Raw genomic sequence first — 24,083 nt, forward strand, 5'->3', positions numbered from 1 at the left:
AGGCAAGACAACAACATCTCTTTCTAGGCGTTTAACGATGCATAAGCAACAGGGCTCCATTAAGGAACATATAATCTCTTCCCATAACCAAACCATCGCCAGAGAAATCCTAGTAAACAACACAGAAATCATCGATAGATACAGCGATAGCAGGCGGCTTGACGTTTGCGAGGCACTACACATCAAGAAGTCAACACCAGCAATCAACAGCCAATTATTGCACAACTATATTCTACCCACCTCAAGACTCCGCTCCAATATAGAAGCATCAAGAAATATGGACCAATAGGCTTTCTACAAACACTTCTATTCAATACCCATTGTTTCTGTTCTGTCTTGTGTTGATACTTTTAATACCCTATTAATATCCCCTGTTCTGTCTTGTGTTAATGCCACATCATCCTTCCCACCTCACTCAAATGTAGATATAATATCAGAGAGACGTAAGTTCTAATCAGTTGTGTATTTGTGAAGTCTTTGAAAATGTAATAAGTTTTACGAAACGCGCCCGTGTCGCGTCAGACTAGAAATAAAAATGAATTTTGGAGAAGTGATTTTTGATTTACCTCCAACAGTGAAGCGTAATGTAAGAAAGATTGAGAAAATTCGTGTTAGAATTATTAATCTTACTTTTTCGGTCATATTTAATAATATATATATATATATATATATATATATATATATATATATATATATATATATATATATATATATATATATATATATATATATATATATATATATATATATATATATATATATATATATATATATACAACTTTAGAACACTTTCCCACCAGGAGACTGGAACCCTAGCCAGCACAGAAGCCTTCCAGCAACTGGCATAACAGGTACGCCTTAACCCGCTCCACCACCTGCTCAGACCTTTAAAAGAGATGGTAATTTCGGAGTATTTATATACCCCAAAGATCACCACCTCCCAAGAGCACTAGAGCAAGTGAGGGGTCATTTATACGTTTATTTCATCAAGTCCCTGTTAATATGGGAGAACACTGTGTCTATGCTTAAGGCACAACTCTCCTAAACACGAGAGTGAAGTATACAACTTTAGAACACTTTCCCACCAGGAGACTTGAACCCTAGCCAGCACAGAAGCCTTCCAGCAACTGGCATAACAGGTACGCCTTAACCCGCTCCACCACCAGCTCAGACCCTTAAAAGAGATGGTAATTTCGGAGTATTTATATACCCCAAAGATCACCACCTCCCAAGAGCACTAGAGCAAGTTAGGGGTCATTTATACGTTTATTTGATCAAGTCCCTGTTAATATGGGAGAACACTGTGTCTATGCTTAAGGCACAACTCTCCTAAACACGAGAGTGAAGTATACAACTTTAGAACACTTTCCCACCAGGAGACTCGAACCCTAGCCAACACAGAAGCCTTCCAGCAACTGGCATAACAGGTACGCCTTAACCCGCTCCACCACCTGCTCAGACCCTTAAAAGAGATGGTAATTTCGGAGTATTTATATACCCCAAAGATCACCACCTCCCAAGAGCACTAGAGCAAGTGAGGAGTCTCCTGGTGGGAAAGTGTTCTAAAGCTGAATACTTCACTCTCGTGTTTAGGAGAGTTGTGCCTTAAGCATAGACACAGTGTTCGCCCATATTAACAGGGACTTGATGAAATAAACGTATAAATGACCCCTCACTTGCTCTAGTGCTCTTGGGAGGTGGTGATCTTTGGGGTATATAAATACTCCGAAATTACCATTTCTTTTAAGGGTCTGAGCAGGTGGTGGAGCGGGTTAAGGCGTACCTGTTATGCCAGTTGCTGGAAGGCTTCTGTGCTGGCTAGGGTTCGAGTCTCCTGGTGGGAAAGTGTTCTAAAGTTGTATACTTCACTCTCGTGTTTAGGAGAGTTGTGCCTTAAGCATAGACACAGTGTTCTCCCATATTAACAGGGACTTGATGAAATAAACGTATAAATGACCCCTCACTTGCTCTAGTGCTCTTGGGAGGTGGTGATCTTTGGGGTATATAAATACTCCGAAATTACCATCTCTTTTAAGGGTCTGAGCAGGTGGTGGAGCGGGTTAAGGCGTACCTGTTATGCCAGTTGCTGGAAGGCTTCTGTGCTGGCTAGGGTTCGAGTCTCCTGGTGGGAAAGTGTTCTAAAGTTGTATACTTCACTCTCATGTTTAGGAGAGTTGTGCCTTAAGCATAGACACAGTGTTCTCCCATATTAACAGGGACTTGATGAAATAAACGTATAAATGACCCCTCACTTGCTCTAGTGCTCTTGGGAGGTGGTGATCTTTGGGGTATATAAATACTCCGAAATTACCATCTCTTTTAAGGGTCTGAGCAGGTGGTGGAGCGGGTTAAGGCGTACCTGTTATACCAGTTGCTGGAAGGTTATTGTGCTGGCTAGGGTTTGAGTCTCCTGGTGGGAAAGTGTTCTAAAGTTGTATACTTCACTCTCGTGTTTAGGAGAGTTGTGCCTTAAGCATAGACACAGTGTTCTCCTATATTAACAGGGACTTGATGAAATAAACGTATAAATGACCCCTCACTTGCTCTAGTGCTCTTGGGAGGTGGTGATCTTTGGGGTATATAAATACTCCGAAATTACCATCTCTTTTAAGGGTCTGAGCAGGTGGTGGAGCGGGTTAAGGCGTACCTGTTATGCCAGTTGCTGGAAGGCTTCTGTGCTGGCTAGGGTTCGAGTCTCCTGGTGGGAAAGTGTTCTAAAGTTGTATACTTCACTCTCATGTTTAGGAGAGTTGTGCCTTAAGCATAGACACAGTGTTCTCCCATATTAACAGGGACTTGATGAAATAAACGTATAAATGACCCCTCACTTGCTCTAGTGCTCTTGGGAGGTGGTGATCTTTGGGGTATATAAATACTACGAAATTACCATCTCTTTTAAGGGTCTGAGCAGGTGGTGGAGCGGGTTAAGGCGTACCTGTTATGTCAGTTGCTGGAAGGTTATTGTGCTGGCTAGGGTTTGAGTCTCCTGGTGGGAAAGTGTTCTAAAGTTGTATACTTCACTCTCGTGTTTAGGAGAGTTGTGCCTTAAGCATAGACACAGTGTTCTCCTATATTAACAGGGACTTGATGAAATAAACGTATAAATGACCCCTCACTTGCTCTAGTGCTCTTGGGAGGTGGTGACCTTTGGGGTATATAAATACTCCGAAATTACCATCTCTTTTAAGGGTCTGAGCAGGTGGTGGAGCGGGTTAAGGCGTACCTGTTATGCCAGTTGCTGGAAGGCTTCTGTGCTGGCTAGGGTTCGAGTCTCCTGGTGGGAAAGTGTTCTAAAGTTGTATACTTCACTCTCGTGTTTAGGAGAGTTGTGTCTTAAGCATAGACACAGTGTTCTCCCATATTAACAGGGACTTGATGAAATAAACGTATAAATGACCCCTCACTTGCTCTAGTGCTCTTGGGAGGTGGTGATCTTTGGGGTATATAAATACTCCGAAATTACCATCTCTTTTAAGGGTCTGAGCAGGTGGTGGAGCGGGTTAAGGCGTACCTGTTATGCCAGTTGCTGGAAGGCTTCTGTGCTGGCTAGGGTTCGAGTCTCCTGGTGGGAAAGTGTTCTAAAGTTGTATACTTCACTCTCGTGTTTAGGAGAGTTGTGCCTTAAGCATAGACACAGTGTTCTCCCATATTAACAGGGACTTGATGAAATAAACGTATAAATGACCCCTCACTTGCTCTAGTGCTCTTGGGAGGTGGTGATCTTTGGGGTATATAAATACTCCGAAATTACCATCTCTTTTAAGGGTCTGAGCAGGTGGTGGAGCGGGTTAAGGCGTACCTGTTATGCCAGTTGCTGGAAGGCTTCTGTGCTGGCTAGGGTTCGAGTCTCCTTGTGGGAAAGTGTTCTAAAGTTGTATACTTCACTCTCGTGTTTAGGAGAGTTGTGCCTTAAGCATAGACACAGTGTTCTGCCATATTAACAGGGACTTGATGAAATAAACGTATAAATGACCCCTCACTTGCTCTAGTGCTCTTGGGAGGTGGTGATCTTTGGGGTATATAAATACTCCGAAATTACCATCTCTTTTAAGGGTCTGAGCAGGTGGTGGAGCGGGTTAAGGCGTACCTGTTATGCCAGTTGCTGGAAGGCTTCTGTGCTGGCTAGGGTTCAAGTCTTCTGGTGGGAAAGTGTTCTAAAGTTGTATACTTCACTCTTGTGTTTAGGAGAGTTGTGCCTTATATATATATATATATATATATATATATATATATATATATATATATATATATATATATATATATATATATATATATATATATATATATATATATATATATGTCGTACCTAGTAGCCAGAACGCACTTCTCAGCCTACTATGCAAAGCCCGATTTGCCTAATAAGCCAAGTTTTCATGTATTAATTGTTTTTCGACTGCCTAACCTACCTAACCTAACCTAACCTATCTTTTTCGGCTACCTAACTTAACTTAACCTATAAAGATAGGTTAGGTTAGGTTAGGTAGGGTTGGTTAGGTTCGGTCATATATCTACGTTAATTTTAACTCCAATAAAAAAAAATTGACCTCATACATAATGAAATGGGTAGCTTTATCATTTCATAAGAAAAAAATTAGAGAAAATATATTAATTCAGGAAAACTTGGCTTATTAGGCAAATCGGGCCTTGCATAGTAGCCTGAGAAGTGCGTTCTGGCTACTAGGTACGACATATATATATATATATATATACTTCCTATATATACAATATACAGGAAGTATATATACTTCGTATAGAAGTATAGGGTTGAGGGAAGTATATATAGAAGTCGCTATACTTCCCTATACAACTAATATGGAAGAAATATCAACAAGTACAACTCCAAGGTTTGCCAGAGAGCAAACGTATTCAGCACCAAGAACACCTGCTCCGCCTCCACCACTCGAACCACCAAACTACCTGTCCGTCGCCTGCTCATCGCTGATTGGCCAATGGTCAGTCGTGCCGGCTCCTCCACCGCCACACTACCTGATGTCTGGGGCCGCCACGACCTGCAGACCTCAGAATATCCAGTGCTTTCAACAAGTTAACACGTCTCGTTGGTAGACTAAGCTCTCGCTTGCGTGTACTAAGAGAGGTGGCAGCTTAAAGCCAATATTCCTGCACCCATATTTGCATTGTATATTGTTCACTTGTTATTACTCACTTATCTTAACGTAACTTTTCATTTTGCCATTTGATTATTCTTATTATTTTGATTGATTGATTTTATGTTCCAATTTGTATGTCCATTTTATTCATGTTTTGCTTTTCTAACGTAATTAAAATCTCATTGTTAAATTTACTTGTGTTTTGTGTGTCTTCCCATTACCTTACCACAGACGAAGTTCCAGATTTTCTCTTTTTTGTTTCTATATGTGACGAGGCCATACCCCTAGCTTTTGAAACAGCCGAACACCAACGCGTTACCGTCACAATATATATATATATATATATATATATATATATATATATATATATATATATATATATATATATATATATATATATATATATATATATATGCGAACAAGCCTGAATGGTCCCCAGGACTATATGCGAATGAAAACTCACACCCCAGAAGTGACTCGAACCCATACTCCCAGAAGCAACGCAACTGGTAACTACAGGGCGCCTTAATCCGCTTGACCATCACGGCCGTCAAAAGGAAGTGATAGCCGAGGCTATTTGAGCCACTTCCCCGACGGCAACTCGGATGGTAATCTTGGGCATAGCATTTCACCAAATCACCTCATTCTTTGGGGCACACGTGAGGAACACAAATGCGAACAAGCCTGAATGGTCCCCAGGACTATATGCGAATGAAAACTCACACCCCAGAAGTGACTCGAACCCATACTCCCAGAAGCAACGCAACTGGTAACTACAGGGCGCCTTAATCCGCTTGACCATCACGGCCGTCAAAAGGAAGTGATAGCCGAGGCTATTTGAGCCACTTCCCCGACGGCAACTCGGATGGTAATCTTGGGCATAGCATTTCACCAAATCACCTCATTCTTTGGGGCACACGTGAGGAACACAAATGCGAACAAGCCTGAATGGTCCCCAGGACTATATGCGAATGAAAACTCACACCCCAGAAGTGACTCGAACCCATACTCCCAGAAGCAACGCAACTGGTAACTACAGGGCGCCTTAATCCGCTTGACCATCACGGCCGTCAAAAGGAAGTGATAGCCGAGGCTATTTGAGCCACTTCCCCGACGGCAACTCGGATGGTAATCTTGGGCATAGCATTTCACCAAATCACCTCATTCTTTGGGGCACACGTGAGGAACACAAATGCGAACAAGCCTGAATGGTCCCCAGGACTATATGCGAATGAAAACTCACACCCCAGAAGTGACTCGAACCCATACTCCCAGAAGCAACGCAACTGGTAACTACAGGGCGCCTTAATCCGCTTGACCATCACGGCCGTCAAAAGGAAGTGATAGCCGAGGCTATTTGAGCCACTTCCCCGACGGCAACTCGGATGGTAATCTTGGGCATAGCATTTCACCAAATCACCTCATTCTTTGGGGCACACGTGAGGAACACAAATGCGAACAAGCCTGAATGGTCCCCAGGACTATATGCGAATGAAAACTCACACCCCAGAAGTGACTCGAACCCATACTCCCAGAAGCAACGCAACTGGTAACTACAGGGCGCCTTAATCCGCTTGACCATCACGGCCGTCACTTCGGGTTCGAGTCACTTCTGGGGTGTGAGTTTTCATTCGCATATAGTCCTGGGGACCATTCAGGCTTGTTCGCATTTGTGTTCCTCACGTGTGCCCCAAAGAATGAGGTGATTTGGTGAAATGCTATGCCCAAGATTACCATCCGAGTTGCCGTCGGGGAAGTGGCTCAAATAGCCTCGGCTATCACTTCCTTTTGACGGCCGTGATGGTCAAGCGGATTAAGGCGCCCTGTAGTTACCAGTTGCGTTGCTTCTGGGAGTATGGGTTCGAGTCACTTCTGGGGTGTGAGTTTTCATTCGCATATAGTCCTGGGGACCATTCAGGCTTGTTCGCATTTGTGTTCCTCACGTGTGCCCCAAAGAATGAGGTGATTTGGTGAAATGCTATGCCCAAGATTACCATCCGAGTTGCCGTCGGGGAAGTGGCTCAAATAGCCTCGGCTATCACTTCCTTTTGACGGCCGTGATGGTCAAGCGGATTAAGGCGCCCTGTAGTTACCAGTTGCGTTGCTTCTGGGAGTATGGGTTCGAGTCACTTCTGGGGTGTGAGTTTTCATTCATATATATATATATATATATATATATATATATATATATATATATATATATATATATATATATATATATATATATATATATATATATATATATATATATATATATGTGGGGATTCTTCTCACCCGCCCAACCTCTTGGGCTGGGCTGTAGAGCGACGGTCTCGCTTCATGCAGGTCAGCGTTCAATCTCCGACCGTTCGTTCAATCCCCGGGTTGGGCAAACTTCCTTCCACCGTCCCATCCCAAATCCTTATCCTGACCCCTTCCCAGTGCTATATAGTGGTAATGGCTTGGCAGTTTCTCCTGATATCTGCCTCCGTGCTCTCCCTCAGCCAACGGTTACCTCGCTAAAGTGAACAAGTTGCCAGTGTCACTCTTGCGCCAAGACGTCTAATTGCTGCCACAACTCTTACTCTCCGGCCTCTCAGATATACCACAGGGAGTTTGGGGGCATCCATCACTGTCTTGCCCCGGGCACTGACCCCTTCCTGTACCTGAGATTAACGGTGCTTTAGGAGTCTTGTTAGTACTTACACTGTACTAGTACACTGTTTACCTAAGAGTGTTTACAGTAACGGCCAGCTCTTCATGCCCCGCCTACTGGCCCTGTTGTACCTGTCGCGTTACATCTGAACTACTGTGACGATCATTGTGTGTGTAGTGTGGCCTTACAGTGGTGGGTGGAGGTGGCTCCCATAGTGACCTGTGTGGGAGCACCACTTGTGGACCTCCCACACAGCCTCCCAGGACGGCCTCACAGTCCTCCTGCTTATCTGACTCTCCAGCGTCCTCTTGTCTTACTTCTTCTCACTGTATAGACTTGCCTTTTACTCTTGACCAGACCACACGCTAGAAGGTGAAGGGACGACGACGTTTCGGTCCGTCTTGGACCATTCTCAAGTTAAGTCCTAATCTATTCCTTCTCAGTATTGACTTTTTGTATATGCAGAATCGAGCTCTTGGATCCCGCCTCTCTAACGAATATATTAATCCTTTATTATGTATACTACATATATTTCATACACACTTCCTCTCCAGGAAGCAGCCCGTAACAGCTGTCTAACTCCCTGGTACCTATTTACTGCTTGGTGAACAGGTGCACCAGGGTGAAAGAACCTCAGTCCATTGAGTTGGTAGCAATTTCTTCTATCCTGTAAGGTTGTGAGATATAGTTCCTGTAGCCTATCCTTGTAGCTTAACCGGCTTAGTTCCGCCACCAATCTTGATGCAAATCTTTATACTTTTTCGATCTTGGCTTCATGCTTCGCAAGGTGCAGCTTCCTTGTCAGTGTTGCATAGTCCAGTTCTGATCTTGTAAGTGATGAGTTGATTACCTTGAAGGAGTCCTCATTGAGGTTTCTAAATGATGTTCTTATATTTCCCAGCGTCCCATTGGCTGCCGGTGTTATCCTGTTTGTGCCTGTCACGTGAGTCGTAATTATATCCACTCCCATGACAGAAGATCCTTCTTTCTTGCTTTCTGATTCCTGAATCTTCCTTCCTCGTATGTTGTAGCTGCCCTCTGGTCACCTCTCTTTACCATCTTCATTACCTTACACTTCATGGCAATGAAATCCAAAAACCTTTTATTTGACCACTCGTGGAATTTGTCAAGGTTCTCTTTTAACGTGCTGCAGTATTCATCTGTACTTACGTTCCTTATTTTTTTTTATATATGTATTCAAGAGTTGTTACATTCTTGTACAGCCACCAGCACGCATAGCGTTTCGGGCAGGTCCTTAATACTAATTTTTCCCTGGAATACGGCTGGTCAAAACATTTAACAACCTGGTACCTATTCACTGCTGGGTGAACAGAGGCTACAGTTAAGGATTGGCACCCGGTCAATCGTCCCTGGCCGGGTTACGAAGCCAGGCCAAAGTATTCGCGAAACGCCGAGCGGGTACTTTACCACTACGCTAAGGGGACTGCTTACGGGGACATATTTTAAAAATTCATCCACTTTTTAATAAAATTAAAAGTTTTCCATTTTCAATAAAACTTTATTGACTAGTTGTATACGAAAGGGGATCCAACTGGTCCACGTTTCAGCATCGCAGCCAAAATTGAAAGGGAGAGAAAAAAATAACAACTGTATTTTTCAACGAAATTTCACCATTAAAGGAATAACAAACACAATTGTCAAATGAAAACATTTATATGACTCATTCTCACAAAAGTTGTTATCCAATATAAGTTTACTACGGCTAAATAAAACAATTCGTCACCCTCAAAATTCTGCAATAAACTGATAGAAATAAATATTTGAAGGTAAGTAAATGGACGTATGACAAAATAGGACGTGACATTTGGGGAGCCAGAAACTCTACATGTTAGGTGATAGGTTCTTGAAAATTTATTAATAAATCAAAGAGGTGTAGAAGCTTGAAGACGTAAATTACTTACTTGAAATAAATTATGTCAACGACTGAGCCGCCTGTGTGGCTGACTGAGCCGCCTGTGTGGCTGACTGAGCCGCCTGTGTGGCTGACTGAGCCGCCTGTGTGGCTGACTGAGCCGCCTGTGTGGCTGACTGAGCCGCCTGTGTGGCTGACTGAGCCGCCTGTGTGGCTGACTGAGCCGCCTGTGTGGCTGAGGTTGACGTCGACTAATTTCCTTCATGACTGTCACCCTTTCAGTTAGGCGTTCAGTAACGTCCATAAGTTACAGGCAAATGTCACCCTTTCAGTTAGACGTTCAGTAACGTCCATAAGTTACAGGCAAATGTCACCCTTTCAGTTAGACGTTCACTAACGTCCATAAGTTACAGGCAAATGTCACCCTTTCAGTTAGACGTTCACTAACGTCCATACGTTACAGGCAAATGTCACCCTTTCAGTTAAGCGTTCACTAACGTCCATAAGTTACAGGCAAATGTCACCCTTTCAGTTAGACGTTCACTAACGTCCATAAGTTACAGGCAAATGTCACCCTTTCAGTTAGGCGTTCACTAACGTCCATAAGTTACAGGCAAATGTCACCCTTTCAGTTAGGCGTTCAGCAACGTCCATAAGTTACAGGCAAATGTCACCCTTTCAGTTAGGCGTTCAGTAACGTCCATAAGTTACAGGCAAATGTCACCCTTTCAGTTAGGCGTTCACTAACGTCCATAAGTTACAGGCAAATGTCACCCTTTCAGTTAGGCGTTCACTAACGTCCATAAGTTACAGGTAAATGTCACCCTTTCAGTTAGACGTTCAGTAACGTCCATAAGTTACAGGCAAATGTCACCCTTTCAGTTAGGCGTTCAGTAACGTCCATAAGTCCCTTTCAGTTAGGCGTTCAGTAACGTCCATAAGTTACAGGCAAATGTCACCCTTTCAGTTAGGCGTTCAGTAACGTCCATAAGTTACAGGCAAATGTCACCCTTTCAGTTAGGCGTTCACTAATGTCCATAAGTTACAGGCAAATGTCACCCTTTCAGTTAGGCGTTCACTAACGTCCATAAGTTACAGGCAAATGTCACCCTTTCAGTTAAGCGTTCACTAACGTCCATAAGTTACAGGCAAATGTCACCCTTTCAGTTAGGCGTTCACTAACGTCCATAAGTTACAGGCAAATCGCTTTATAAAAAAATAAATAAGTAAATATACAGACGAGGAGTCACAATAACGTGGCTGAAATATGTTGACCAAACCACACACTAGAAAGTGAAGGGACGACGACGTTTGGGTCCGTCCTGGACCATTCACAATCGACTTGAGAATGGTCCAGGACGGACCGAAACGTCGTCATCCCTTCATTTTCTAATGTGTGGTTTGGTTAACATAAATAAATAAATATGGAAAAAATTGGATACACCAAGAAGGTTCAAACCTTTATTAGATGCTTTTGTGATAGCTGAGTGTCAGACATAATTTCAGTGGACACTCATGTTTGATGTTAATATTTAAATATTATGAACATTCTTTGAGTACTTAGTTGTTATCCTCTCCCGCCCTCCATTCCTTTGTATATAAGCTGCGATGCTGAAACGTGGACCAGTTGCAGCACTTCTCATATACAACTAGTCAATAAAGTTTGATTTAAATCGAACAACTTTTAATTTCATTAGTTATGCCTCCTGCTCTTTATCAGCTTAGTGTCATATACAAATATTTACATGTGCGAGTGGCCTCCTTGTCGTAGGTGACGCATGAACCAGGGGCAGCAGCAGCGGTGCCTGCACCAAGCCTAGTTATTTCATTCATCTAGCTTGTTTAATCTAGCACGAAACCTCCTCTTTGACTGTGACTCTTTGTTTTCTGTCCTTCAGGTACTCCCTGGCGCAGTTCAATGTCTTGTTAGTTACCCCAGCCTGCCGCTCAGTCTCATTCACCCTGAGGATTCACTCATTCAGTTCACGAGGAACCGTGACAAATGCTTTTGACAATTTAAGAGAAAATACATTCTAACCAGCCTTCTTTTTCATGTCTTATTTTAGTGACCTTGTCATAGAACTCCATCAACTTTGTGGGGGACAACTTTCCCTTCTAAATCTATGTTGACGTTTTGTCCCGTAGACTCTCCAGGTGCTCCGTTATCCTCCGCCTCATTACTTTCTCCACAACTACACAAGGAATATTTGTCTGTGACGCAAGTCTGTAATTTAGTGCCTCCTTCCTATACCCGTTTTTGTAACATTAGGATTATACACACAGAAATCACAATAGCGTGATTCATCAAATGAACAAATGAACAAGGGCCGTGACAAGGATTCGAACCTACGCCCGAGAGCATCCCAGACGCTGCCTTAATCGACTGAGCTACAACATGGTCAAATTATGTTTTAGCTCAGTCGATTAAGGCAGCATTTGGGATGCTCTCGGACGCAGGTTCGAATCCTCATCACGGCCCTTGTGGATTTGTTAATTAGGACTATAGTTGCCATTTTTCTACGATTTCTGGAAGATTTCCTGTCTCAAATGTTTTATTATAAGTTCTTGTACCTGGGTGAGAGATGTTATGATTCTCAGTCCAGGCATGACGTCCATCTCCTCCTAATATGTGAGTTATTAACTCTTCTTGAGCACTCTGGACAACCCAGCCTCCGAATTGACAATATGGTTTAATACTAAGTACATTTCCATACTGTCATGCATAGTACATAATTGCACTTATGGGGTTGTTACATTTACCTCCCTATGTATTCTTCTCGTTTTCTGTTAAGACACTCAGAATTTTAGTATGAATTTCTCACGTTCAATTTGCACTGCTCAAGTTTAAATATCAGAAATTTATTTTTCAGTTTTATTAAAAATAGAGATTTTATAAAAAAATTGAAAATATCCTCAGTTACTTTACAATTTTATTGCTATATATTATTTTTGTTTTATTATTTTTATAAAACTGTAATATCAATATACCTATAAGTTAAGAATTAATTGTAATTAAGAAGCAATAAAATGCTTATCTTCAAACACTATGACGGTTAGATTAGGTCCGGGTTTTCAATTCTACTTCTCAGGTAAACTCAAATATTCACAAATATATTTGACAGTACCGTTTAATACTAAGTGAAAAGAAGGACAATTCCTGACTGCTATGAAAAGTACATAATTGCACTTACTTGGGCTGTTACATTTACCTCCCAGTTTTTGGAGGCCGGGGTGACACAAGAGGCATAGTTTACAAGGTAAACCGGATTATATATTGAGAGGATGATATCAGGTTTGAGGCATTTATGGTTATCTGGAGGTTATCTTGAGATGATTTCGGGGCTTTAGTGTCCCCGCGGCCCGGTCCTCGACCAGGCCTCCACCCCCAGAAAGCAGCCGTGGGCCCCACTACTGACGAGGGATGAGGGACGGGGGACGAGTGACGGGGGATGAGGGACGAGTGACGGGGGACGAGTGACGAAGGACGAGTGACGGGGGATGAGGGACGAGTGACGGGGGGACGAGGGACAAGTGACGAGGAACGAGTGACGAGGGACGAATGACGGGGGACGAGTGACGAGGTACGTATGATAGGGGATGAGGAACGAGTCACGAGGAATGCGTGACGGGGGACGAGTCACGAGGGATGCGTGACGGGGGACGAGTGACGGGGCACGAGGGACAAGGGATGGGGGACGAGGGAGAGTGACGGGGGACAAGTGACGACGGACGAGTGACGGGGGACGAGTGACGGGGGACGAGGGACGGGGGATGAGGGACGAGTGACAGGGGATGAGGAACGAGTGACGGGGGATGAGGGACGAGTGACGAGGGACGAAGGACGAGGGACGAAGGACGAGGGACGAGGGACGAGTTGCAGCTGTAAAGGCATGATTGGCAGTTGGTAATCGCCGCCAGCAGCAGTTCAGAAGTGTGGAGGCGTCTCACAATATAATCAATGTTGTGTTGATATTACATGTTGTACACTAGTATTATTTAATTCATATAACTGAACACTGCAATCCTGCAACCATTGGCAGGATTGTATACAGCGATACACTGACTTCTTGTCATGCGCATGACGGCGCTCTGGTGCCTTCCTCTCATGTTTGTGTGGCAGTCACATGTGTACAACTGTGACGAAAGCTTTTTAGCAGGTCTAGAAGTATGCCATCTGCCCTTCCCTCTATGTTTTGTCTTATTTACGTTACCTTATCATCAAACTCCAGTAGGTTATTATGACATGATTTACTATCCCACACGCCATGTTTGTGTTTATATATATACAATTATTGATCTCTGGGAGTTTAACTAATCTTACCCATATCATTCTTGTGAGTACAGAATGTTGCAGAGATGTTTGTCAGTGATACTGGTGTCGTGTTGAGCGTTGGGTTCAACTCTCCACATCTTGTATATTGCTCCCACATTTTCCTTTGTCCAGCAGCTAGTTTCAGTTTCTCAAGATAATTAAAACAGAGTTTGAGGTATTATGAGGCCAGTGCTGCCTTTTTAACAACTATGGTGATACATGGTGATACATGGGGATACATGGTAATACTGTTGTGATAAATGGTGATACATGGTGATACTATGATGATCAATACTTTTTAATCAATACTCTCCCGTCTTACTTTAACTTCTCGGTAGTGTCGACTGAGTCTTGGGTTGTCATATTCTTTCAAATGGATATCCCTTATTATGGTGTTAATCCCTACTCAGCCCCTCTACATCTCTATATAACCTCTTCCATCATTCCCCTGACTGCCTGCCCCCTTAAGATCTTTCTCCCATCAAACATGTAACAGATACTTTCTTACTCCAGTTATCCTCCTTTACTCTTGTCTTCTTACTTTTCCCTTTCTTGGGGCTTATGGCCAGTGATCTTAGTTCTCACATATAGCAAGATGTATGGACACGATGGACGGAGGCTGCAGGCGGGACTGTGTCTTCCTCAGTGTGGGTGAAGATGAGGTCCTTAGTCTTCCTCAGTGTGGGTGAAGATGAGGTCCTTAGTCTTCCACAGTGTGGGTGAAGATGAGGTCCTTAGTCTTCCTCAGTGTGGGTGAAGATGAGGTCCAGTTGTCTTCCTCAGTGTGGGTGAAGATGAGGTCCTTAGTCTTCCTCAGTGTGGGTGAAGATGAGGTCCTTAGTCTTCCTCAGTGTGGGTGAAGATGAGGTCCTTAGTCTTCCTCAGTGTGGGTGAAGATGAGGTCCTTAGTCTTCCTCAGTGTGGGTGAAGATGAGGTCCTTAGTCTTCCTCAGTGTGGGTGAAGATGAGGTCCTTAGTCTTCCTCAGTGTGGGTGAAGATGAGGTCCTTAGTCTTCCTCAGTGTGGGTGAAGATGAGGTCCAGTTGTCTTCCTCAGTGTGGGTGAAGATGTGGTCCTTAGTCTTCCTCAGTGTTGGTGAAGATGAGGTCCTTAGTCTTCCTCAGTGTGGGTGAAGATGAGGTCCAGTTGTCTTCCTCAGTGTGGGTGAAGATGTGGTCCTTAGTCTTCCTCAGTGTTGGTGAAGATGAGGTCCTTAGTCTTCCTCAGTGTTGGTGAAGATGTGGTCCTTAGTCTTCCTCAGTGTGGGTGAAGATGAGGTCCTTAGTCTTCCTCAGTGTGGGTGAAGATGAGGTCCTTAGTCTTCCTCAGTGTGGGTGAAGATGAGGTCCAGTTGTCTTCCTCAGTGTGGGTGAAGATGAGGTCCTTAGTCTTCCTCAGTGTGGGTGAAGATGAGGTCCTTAGTCTTCCTCAGTGTTGGTGAAGATGAGGTCCTTAGTCTTCCTCAGTGTTGGTGAAGATGTGGTCCTTAGTCTTCCTCAGTGTGGGTGAAGATGAGGTCCTTAGTCTTCCTCAGTGTTGGTGAAGATTTGGTCCTTAGTCTTCCTCAGTGTGGGTGAAGATGTGGTCCTTAGTCTTCCTCAGTGTGGGTGAAGATGTGGTCCTTAGTCTTCCTCAGTGTGGGTGAAGATGTGGTCCTTAGTCTTCCTCAGTGTGGGTGAAGATGTGGTCCTTAGTCTTCCTCAGTGTGGGTGAAGATGAGGTCCTTAGTCTTCCTCAGTGTGGGTGAAGATGAGGTCCTTAGTCTTCCTCAGTGTTGGTGAAGATGAGGTCCTTAGTCTTCCTCAGTGTGGGTGAAGATGAGGTCCTTAGTCTTCCTCAGTGTTGGTGAAGATGTGGTCCTTAGTCTTCCTCAGTGTGGGTGAAGATGAGGTCCTTAGTCTTCCTCAGTGTGGGTGAAGATGAGGTCCAGTTGTCTTCCTCAGTGTGGAAGTCTGTCTCTGAGCTGAGAAGTTTGTCTCAGTACTGAGAAGTTTGTCTCAGAGCTAAGAAGTTTGTATCAGAGCTGAGAAATTTGTCTCAGAGCTAAGAAGTTTGTATCAGAGCTGAGAAGTTTGTCTCAGAGCTAAGAAGTTTGTATCAGAGCTGAGAAGTTTGTCTCAGAGCTAAGAAGTTTGTATCAGAGCTGAGAAGTTTGTCTCAGAGCTAAGAAGTTTGTCTCAGAGCTAAGAAGTTTGTCTCAAAACTGAGAAGTTTCTCTCAGAGCTGAGAAGTTTGTCTCAGAGCTGAGAAGTTTAAATTGCGAGTAAATGCTAAAATAATTTAAACTCCCTTCAACAGGACGATAGAGCAATGGTCTCACTTCATGCAGGTCGGCGTTCAATCCCCGACTGTCCAAGTGTTTGGGCACCATTCCTTGCTCCACCGTCCTATCCCAAATGGTTATCCTGACCCCTTCCCAGTGCTATATAGTGGTAATGGCTTGGTGCTTCCTCCTGATAGTTCCCCTCCCTCCCCTGGAAGAGTGATGAATGATGATCAACATTTATAACATTGTCTTGTGAATACAGAAGCTGTCAAGGACTGTTTCACTTTAGTGTTGCAAACATTGTGAACACCAATTCAAAATTGTTCCCGAATGACCAATGGAGAAATGAGGAGGAATATCTTTCACTGACTAATAGTGAACAATTAGTGTGAACTAAGGAGTGGTGGAGGCCGACAAGGTACTCGACATTACGTGTAGATATAACAAACAATACGGCACTGAACCCGTACACCAGTACATTGTAAGTCAAGAGGCGGGACCAAAGAGCTGAAGATCAACCCTCGCAGTATAACTAGGTGCATACAGGTCAGGGGGCAGAGTAGAGGGGACCCTAGCAGTCAGGTTTTCTTTTTCCAGTAAAATGGGCTAAACTGTGGAGGAGGAGCGGCCGCTGTGATGGATGGCTCTGGGGCAAGTTTGGCAACACTGTTTTTGTTGACACAATGATGGGGAGATGGTGCATGGTGGAGGGTGGGGGGGGGGCCCTCTTGCACTACTGGGGTGGGGGGGGGGTGACCTCATGCACTACTGGGGTGGGGGGGCCTTCTTGCACTACTGGGGTGGGGGGGGGGGCCCTCATGCACTACTGGGGTGGGGGGGGGCCCTCTTGCACTACTGGAGTGGGGGGGCCCTCATGCACTACTGGGGTGGGGGGGGTCCTCATGCACTACTGGGGTGGGGGGACCCTCATGCACTACTGGGGTGGGGGGGCCATCATGCACTACTGGGGTGGGGGGGGCCTCATGCACTACTGGGGGTGGGGGGGACCTCATGCACTACTGGGGTGGGGGGCCCTCATGCACTGTGGGAACCGACCTGTGAGATTTATATTTGTTTAATTTATATGAATTTATATTTACGTTAATTTATATACTTCGATAGCAATTTGTATAATGATAAGTGGACTGTATTTCTGCAATAATCTCATAATCTCACAAATCGATCCTCTACACATTAGGGGGGGTTTATTAAATTAATATATATGCAGCCAATCAAACTACAGAATTAACTACATACATTGAAGAGGTTCCTTATCTTATAATACAGCAGGTTAGTCCACCAGGTATAACTAGGGTGTAGACACCAAATTATCCTCTTTGAGGTACCTTCCGTCACCCAGTAACTGGTGCACAAAATCTTCCTCCTCGTCTTGACCTGTCAAAAGTGCGCTAGCTGTGAAGCCAGAATCCTATATATGACAAGCTATATCAGAGAAAACACTATACAGTACATGGAACAATAAAGACCTGGCTTAATTACCTTTAGTATGAGGCGATTTCGCGTTCTAACCGGATAACCCTACCCAATGACATTAATGGCCACTAATGATAGATAATGGGTTTCGGAAAGAACACTTAACTTGAATTTGTAGACAGCGTGTTGATAATGGTACACCTTTAGCTTCCATAACACTACGTCCAAGTAAATTTAACAGGAGCCGAATTTGCTCCCGTGTGAGCCTCTGGTCTAGTATCAACAATGGCTGCATCTAACACTCCATACTATTGACGCCTGGCGACATTGTCCAGATATGATAGGAGCCAAATTTGCTCCACACGTCTCGGAGGTGACACAACAATGGCTCCCTCCTTCCTCCCCTGACGCCTGGCTTACATTGTCCACATGTCAGAAAGTGATAGAAGGGTCACATTTACTCTACTTTAATATTGATAATTAAGTTAATTTATATAAGATGTTTTTATGATGGTAAAGTCCAAAGACTAATGTATTTAAGAATAATTCCCACCATAATAGGTGGTGAATTATAATAGTATGTGGTGATGATATCCCGTTTTCTTTAGACGGTAATTCCACTACAAGTTACGTTTTCTATGGGTAACTTGTTTATACAACACAGCTCTTATCTGTTTGTATAATATATTAAATGGTGTCGGATTTTCCGACATAATTCCCCAGGGGGCTGCTCACGGGTCGAAGTCCTCTTTAGAACAGACGAACACCGATACTCCTCCTTCAAATTATTAGATTAATTTGATGTTAGTAGTTAGTAATCACACATTTGTGCGTCTGTTCGTACAGGACGGATGTCCCGTACTAGAGTTGTAGGGGTTAGAAGTCTAATGCAATTTCATTTCCCTGTCAACTCTTGAAAGGCTAATATTGAAGCCTAATTACTTATTATTTAACCCAGAAGACTGAATGTGATCAAGTACTACAGTCAAGTATGATTCAGGGACTGCAGTGAGATCAGTGACATTAGATATAACTTGAAGCTTGTTCAGGTAACTAGTCACTGATATATAAACACTGAGGCCCAAGGAATACATCTTGATTAAATAATAAATGTATCAAATCAGTCATCAGATTTATTGGGGTTTAATTTAGTTAATTGATTCAGAAGATTGAATAGCTCATCATTAAAGTAAAGTATGGTTCTGAGACTGCAGTGGGATCAGTGATATTGGTCGCAGTGACTTGTAGCTGTTTTAGGCTACTGTTCACTGATTTGCCACTGAAGCCTCATGAACTCATCTTCAGCTTTAAATGATGATACTAACATCAACCTCTGTTACTATAGTCAGCTGTAATCTCCTTAGTATAATGCTACTGGAGAAATATAATCAGCTGACAAATTTAGATTTCTATTGGTATTGTTTATCTGCAGGCATAGGTCTCCTCAGGCTTGATACTGGACCTGAGAGTAATTTACCTCCTGCAGAGTTTAACATGGTTATGCCCTGATATTTAGTAGGGCTACCGATGAATCGATGACAATAGTCTGTCCCTACAAGGAGACCGAAGTCGGTGAGGTGATCAGACTTAATATTATCTGCCAATTTTATTCCTCTATTTCTCAGGAATTTGGCTGTTGCTCTCAGACCTCGAACTTGTAGGTCTACTGGTATTTTGTCCACCACAATGGCTTGTACTCGACAGACGTACCTGCCTAAGCGTACTGATGGTTGTACCACCTGGTAGACTTGAGGTCCTGCATCTGTTACAAACCCTGAGATGTTGAATGACATCTGGGCTACAGGCCTTAATTGTAGTTCATCTGCCAACTTTTTAGTGATATATGTTCTTTGGGATCCTTGGTCAAACAACCCACGGGTATGGACCTTGGCCCTCTTATTCAGGATGGTAATTTGGGCAGTAGGCAAAGTCGTATTGCCTTTAGACTTTGCCGAATGGACACTCTTTGTTTGTTGCACCTTGCAGTACTGTACTGTGGTGGGAATGCTATCTTCCACCTTGGGTCTTGAATACGTTAATTTCGTATATTTGCACAGTGCTGCATGGTGCCTACCTCTTCTACACCTGTTACAGGTGTTGAATTGGGTATCACAATAGTCTATGTTGTGTGACTTGACACACCTTGCACATCTCCCTAATTCCTGGAGTCGCTCCATACGAGTGTCTCTGGTTGGATAATTAGCACAACAGTATGTTGAATGTTTCTTTTTGCAGAACATACATGTCCCCCAGCCTACTGCACGTTTGGAAGTTACCGGTTTGGGTGAACTAGTAACAGTAGGCTTGGAGGTTGCTGCTGCATTGTCAGATTTTCTGCAACTTGATGTTAGAGTAATTGACTGATGTTTATTTGGGGTAGTTGTTTTACCCTTTAATTGACTCTTATTTTCTATTTCTGAAGGCTTGCAAGAGGCTTTAACTTCCTCATTTGCTCGTCGTTTGTTTATGATGGAATGTAAACCTTCAGTGATGTCCTGTACTGTCAGGATGGTGTTATGTTGATGTGCATATAATTCATCTAGTATATCGCTGGACAATTTTCGTTGAAGGACTACTTTGGTCATCCATTCACTAGTAGTTATATCAACCTTAAGACTGAATATTCTTAGTAGTGACTCAAACTCCATGCTGAAGGATTGTAATGAGTCAGCAGTCTGATCAGGTTGAGGTAAATCCAGCAATTGTAGTACTAGATGTATGACAGTTTTCTCATTGCCAGCATTATCCATACTAGCTAGTTGGTGAAGCCTTGTGGGGCTTGTACTTGGGCTGCTCATAATACTGAACAAGCACTGATGGTAGCCTAGGGTCAAATTCTGCACTCACTAGGCAATAATCCTACCTCTACTAGAGGTTAGCACTTAAAATTAATACACATTATATATATACAATCATACACACTAATGATTTGAGTGATAAACCAGTGTCATGGAAGTACCTTTAGGTTAGCTCTTCTATATCACCCTAGGATGGTAGAGACACTAATTAATCACTCAAAGGTGTAATGATCATAAGTAAATTATTATATATACACAACTCAACTCGAGTTGATAAAAATTACACCCAAAATAGGGTCTGGACCATTCATTAATGGTGTTAAGTTGTTGAATATAGTACAACTGACTATGGTAATAATGGGACTAGGACGAGCAATAATAGTTCAACTAGTCATATCCTACCCTGTTGTGGGTTGGCAATTAGTAAATATTATACTGTGATCACTAGTGCAATATATATTAAATAATTCTCTATTTTGGAGAAATAATATACACAATTATTGATAATAGCCTCTTAATTAGCCTCTATGAAACTTCTAATATTATCTAGAAGTATTAAATATTATTAGTGACCTCGCGAAATAAACTCCACAAATTCGTAGATAATCTCTCGAGGACACAGCCACTAATCTGGCTGGCTTCTATATTAGCGCTGTCATTTCACGAAATAACACGCCACCAAATTCTGTGGGTGTGCATGAAACCGCTGATGAGGCTGAACTCAGTTGAGGGGGGGCTCCTGAGCTCCCACGAGGCTTCGCCGCTGTCTTTGACTGGCTGGCCTTGTTTAAATAACACTGCACTAGTATATTTAATGAATCCACTGGTTAACTGGTTCATCCGGTACTAAGATGACCAAATGTGGGTTCAAAGGACCGAATATTCCGGTTCCGAAGGTCCAAATAATGTGGGAACCGACCTGTGAGATTTATATTTGTTTAATTTATATGAATTTATATTTACGTTAATTTATATACTTCGATAGCAATTTGTATAATGATAAGTGGACTGTATTTCTGCAATAATCTCATAATCTCACAAATCGATCCTCTACACATTAGGGGGGGTTTATTAAATTAATATATATGCAGCCAATCAAACTACAGAATTAACTACATACATTGAAGAGGTTCCTTATCTTATAGTACAGCAGGTTAGTCCACCAGGTATAACTAGGGTGTTGACACCAAATTATCCTCTTTGAGGTAGCTTCCGTCACCCAGTAACTGGTGCACAAAATCTTCCTCCTCGTCTTGACCTGTCAAAAGTGCGCTAGCTGTGAAGCCAGAATCCTATATATGACAAGCTATATCAGAGAAAACACTATACAGTACATGGAACAATAAAGACCTGGCTTAATTACCTTTAGTATGAGGCGATTTCGCGTTCTAACCGGCTAACCCTACCCAATGACATTAATGGCCACTAATGATAGATAATGGGTTTCGGAAAGAACACTTAACTTGAATTTGTAGACAGCGTGTTGATAATGGTACACCTTTAGTTTCCATAACACTACGTCCAAGTAAATTTAACAGGAGCCGAATTTGCTCCCGTGTGAGCCTCTGGTCTAGTATCAACAATGGCTGCATCTAACACTCCATACTATTGACGCCTGGCCGACATTGTCCAGATATGATAGGAGCCAAATTTGCTCCACACGTCTCGGAGGTGACACAACAATGGCTCCCTCCTTCCTCCCCTGACGCCTGGCTTACATTGTCCACATGTCAGAAAGTGATAGAAGGGTCACATTTACTCTACTTTAATATTGATAATTAAGTTAATTTATATAAGATGTTTTTATGATGGTAAAGTCCAAAGACTAATGTATTTAAGAATAATTCCCACCATAATAGGTGGTGAATTATAATAGTATGTGGTGATGATATCCCGTTTTCTTTAGACGGTAATTCCACTACAAGTTACGTTTTCTATTGGTAACTTGTTTATACAACACAGCTCTTATCTGTTTGTATAATATATTAAATGGTGTCGGATTTTCCGACATGCACTACTGGGGTGGGGGGGTCCTCATGCACTACTGGGGTGGGGGGTCCTCATGCACTACTGGGGTGGGGGGACCCTCATGCACTACTGGGGTGGGGGGGGGGCATCATGCACTACTGGGGTGGGGGGCCCTCATGCACTACTGGGATGGGGGGCATCATGCACTTCGGGGGTGGGGGGGACCCTCATGCACTACTGGGGTGGGGGGACCCTCATGCACTACTGGGGTGGGGGGACCCTCATGCACTACTGGAGTGGGGGACCCTCATGCACTACTGGGGTGAGGGGTCCTCATGCACTACTCGGGTGGGGGGGCCATCATGCACTACTGGGGTGGGGGGGACCCTCATGCACTTCTGGGGTGGGGGGGGCCCTCATGCACTACTGGGGTGGGGGGGCCATCATGCACTACTGGGGTGGGGGGGACCCTCATGCACTTCTGGGGTGGGGGGGCCCTCATGCACTACTGGGGTGGGGGGTCCTCATGCACTACTGGGGTGGGGGGTCCTCATGCACTACTGGGGTGGGGGGGTCCTCATGCACTAATGGGGTGGGGGGGCCTCATGCACTACTGGGGTGGGGGGACCCTCATGCACCACTGGGGTGGGGGGGCCTCATGCACTACTGGGGTGGGGGGTCCTCATGCACTACTGGGGTGGGGGGGCCATCATGCACTACTGGGGTGGGGGGGCCCTCATGCACTACTGGGGTGGGGGGTCCTCATGCACTACTGGGGTGGGGGGGCCCCTCATGCACTACTGGGGTGGGGGGTCCTCATGCACTACTGGGGTGGGGGGGTCCTCATGCACTACTGGGGTGGGGGGCCCTCATGCACTACTGGGGTGGGGGGGCCCTCATGCACTACTGGGATTGGGGGGGGGCCCTCATGCTCTACTACTTTAGAGGCTGCTCGGGTCACGAAATGATTAACTCACAGCCCATTAGTACATTAACCCATTAATGACGTGCTCAGATCTGTCAACACTCTGCACTCTGACCAATTATTCTGCTGCTCGGAGCAGGCAACAACCATTACCAGGCTCTGACCCATTAGTCTGCTGCTCGGAGCAGGCAACATCAATTAGAAGGGTGTTGACTCAGCCAATCACGTCAGCAGTGGTCTGTCAAATGGTCGCGTCGATTTGTCCTGCGTCAGACAATAGTCTGGGACTATGACACGTCTCTCAGTGGGTGAATGTGACAGTTGAGTGGGTGAAGGTGACAGCTGAGTGGGTGAAGGTGACAGTTGAGTGCTGGTGATGAGTCACAATAACGTGGCTAAAGTATGTTGACCAGACCACACACTAGAAGGTGAAGGGACGACGACGTTTCGGTCCGTCCTGGACCATTCTCAAGTGATTAGCTTCTGAGGCAAATCGGGCCTTGCATAGTAGGCCGAGAAGTGCGTTCTGGCTACTAGGTACGACATATATATATATAGTCAGGGTACAAATTAAGGTGAAGCGAAAGATCTGGGAGTTGCAATCTTGCGGTCCCACGTGCGTCTAGATCCACCTGTATCAAATTGTCTCACAGTGGGCGGTGTAACCCATGCACCCAGAACTGCATACGTCCCATAGTTGTGTACGGAAGGTGGTGTATGTCCCATAGTTGTGTACGGAAGGTCGGGTGTATGTCCCATGGTTG

This window comes from Procambarus clarkii, chromosome 64, assembly GCF_040958095.1.
Source record: "Procambarus clarkii isolate CNS0578487 chromosome 64, FALCON_Pclarkii_2.0, whole genome shotgun sequence".
Lineage (NCBI taxonomy): Eukaryota > Metazoa > Arthropoda > Malacostraca > Decapoda > Cambaridae > Procambarus > Procambarus clarkii.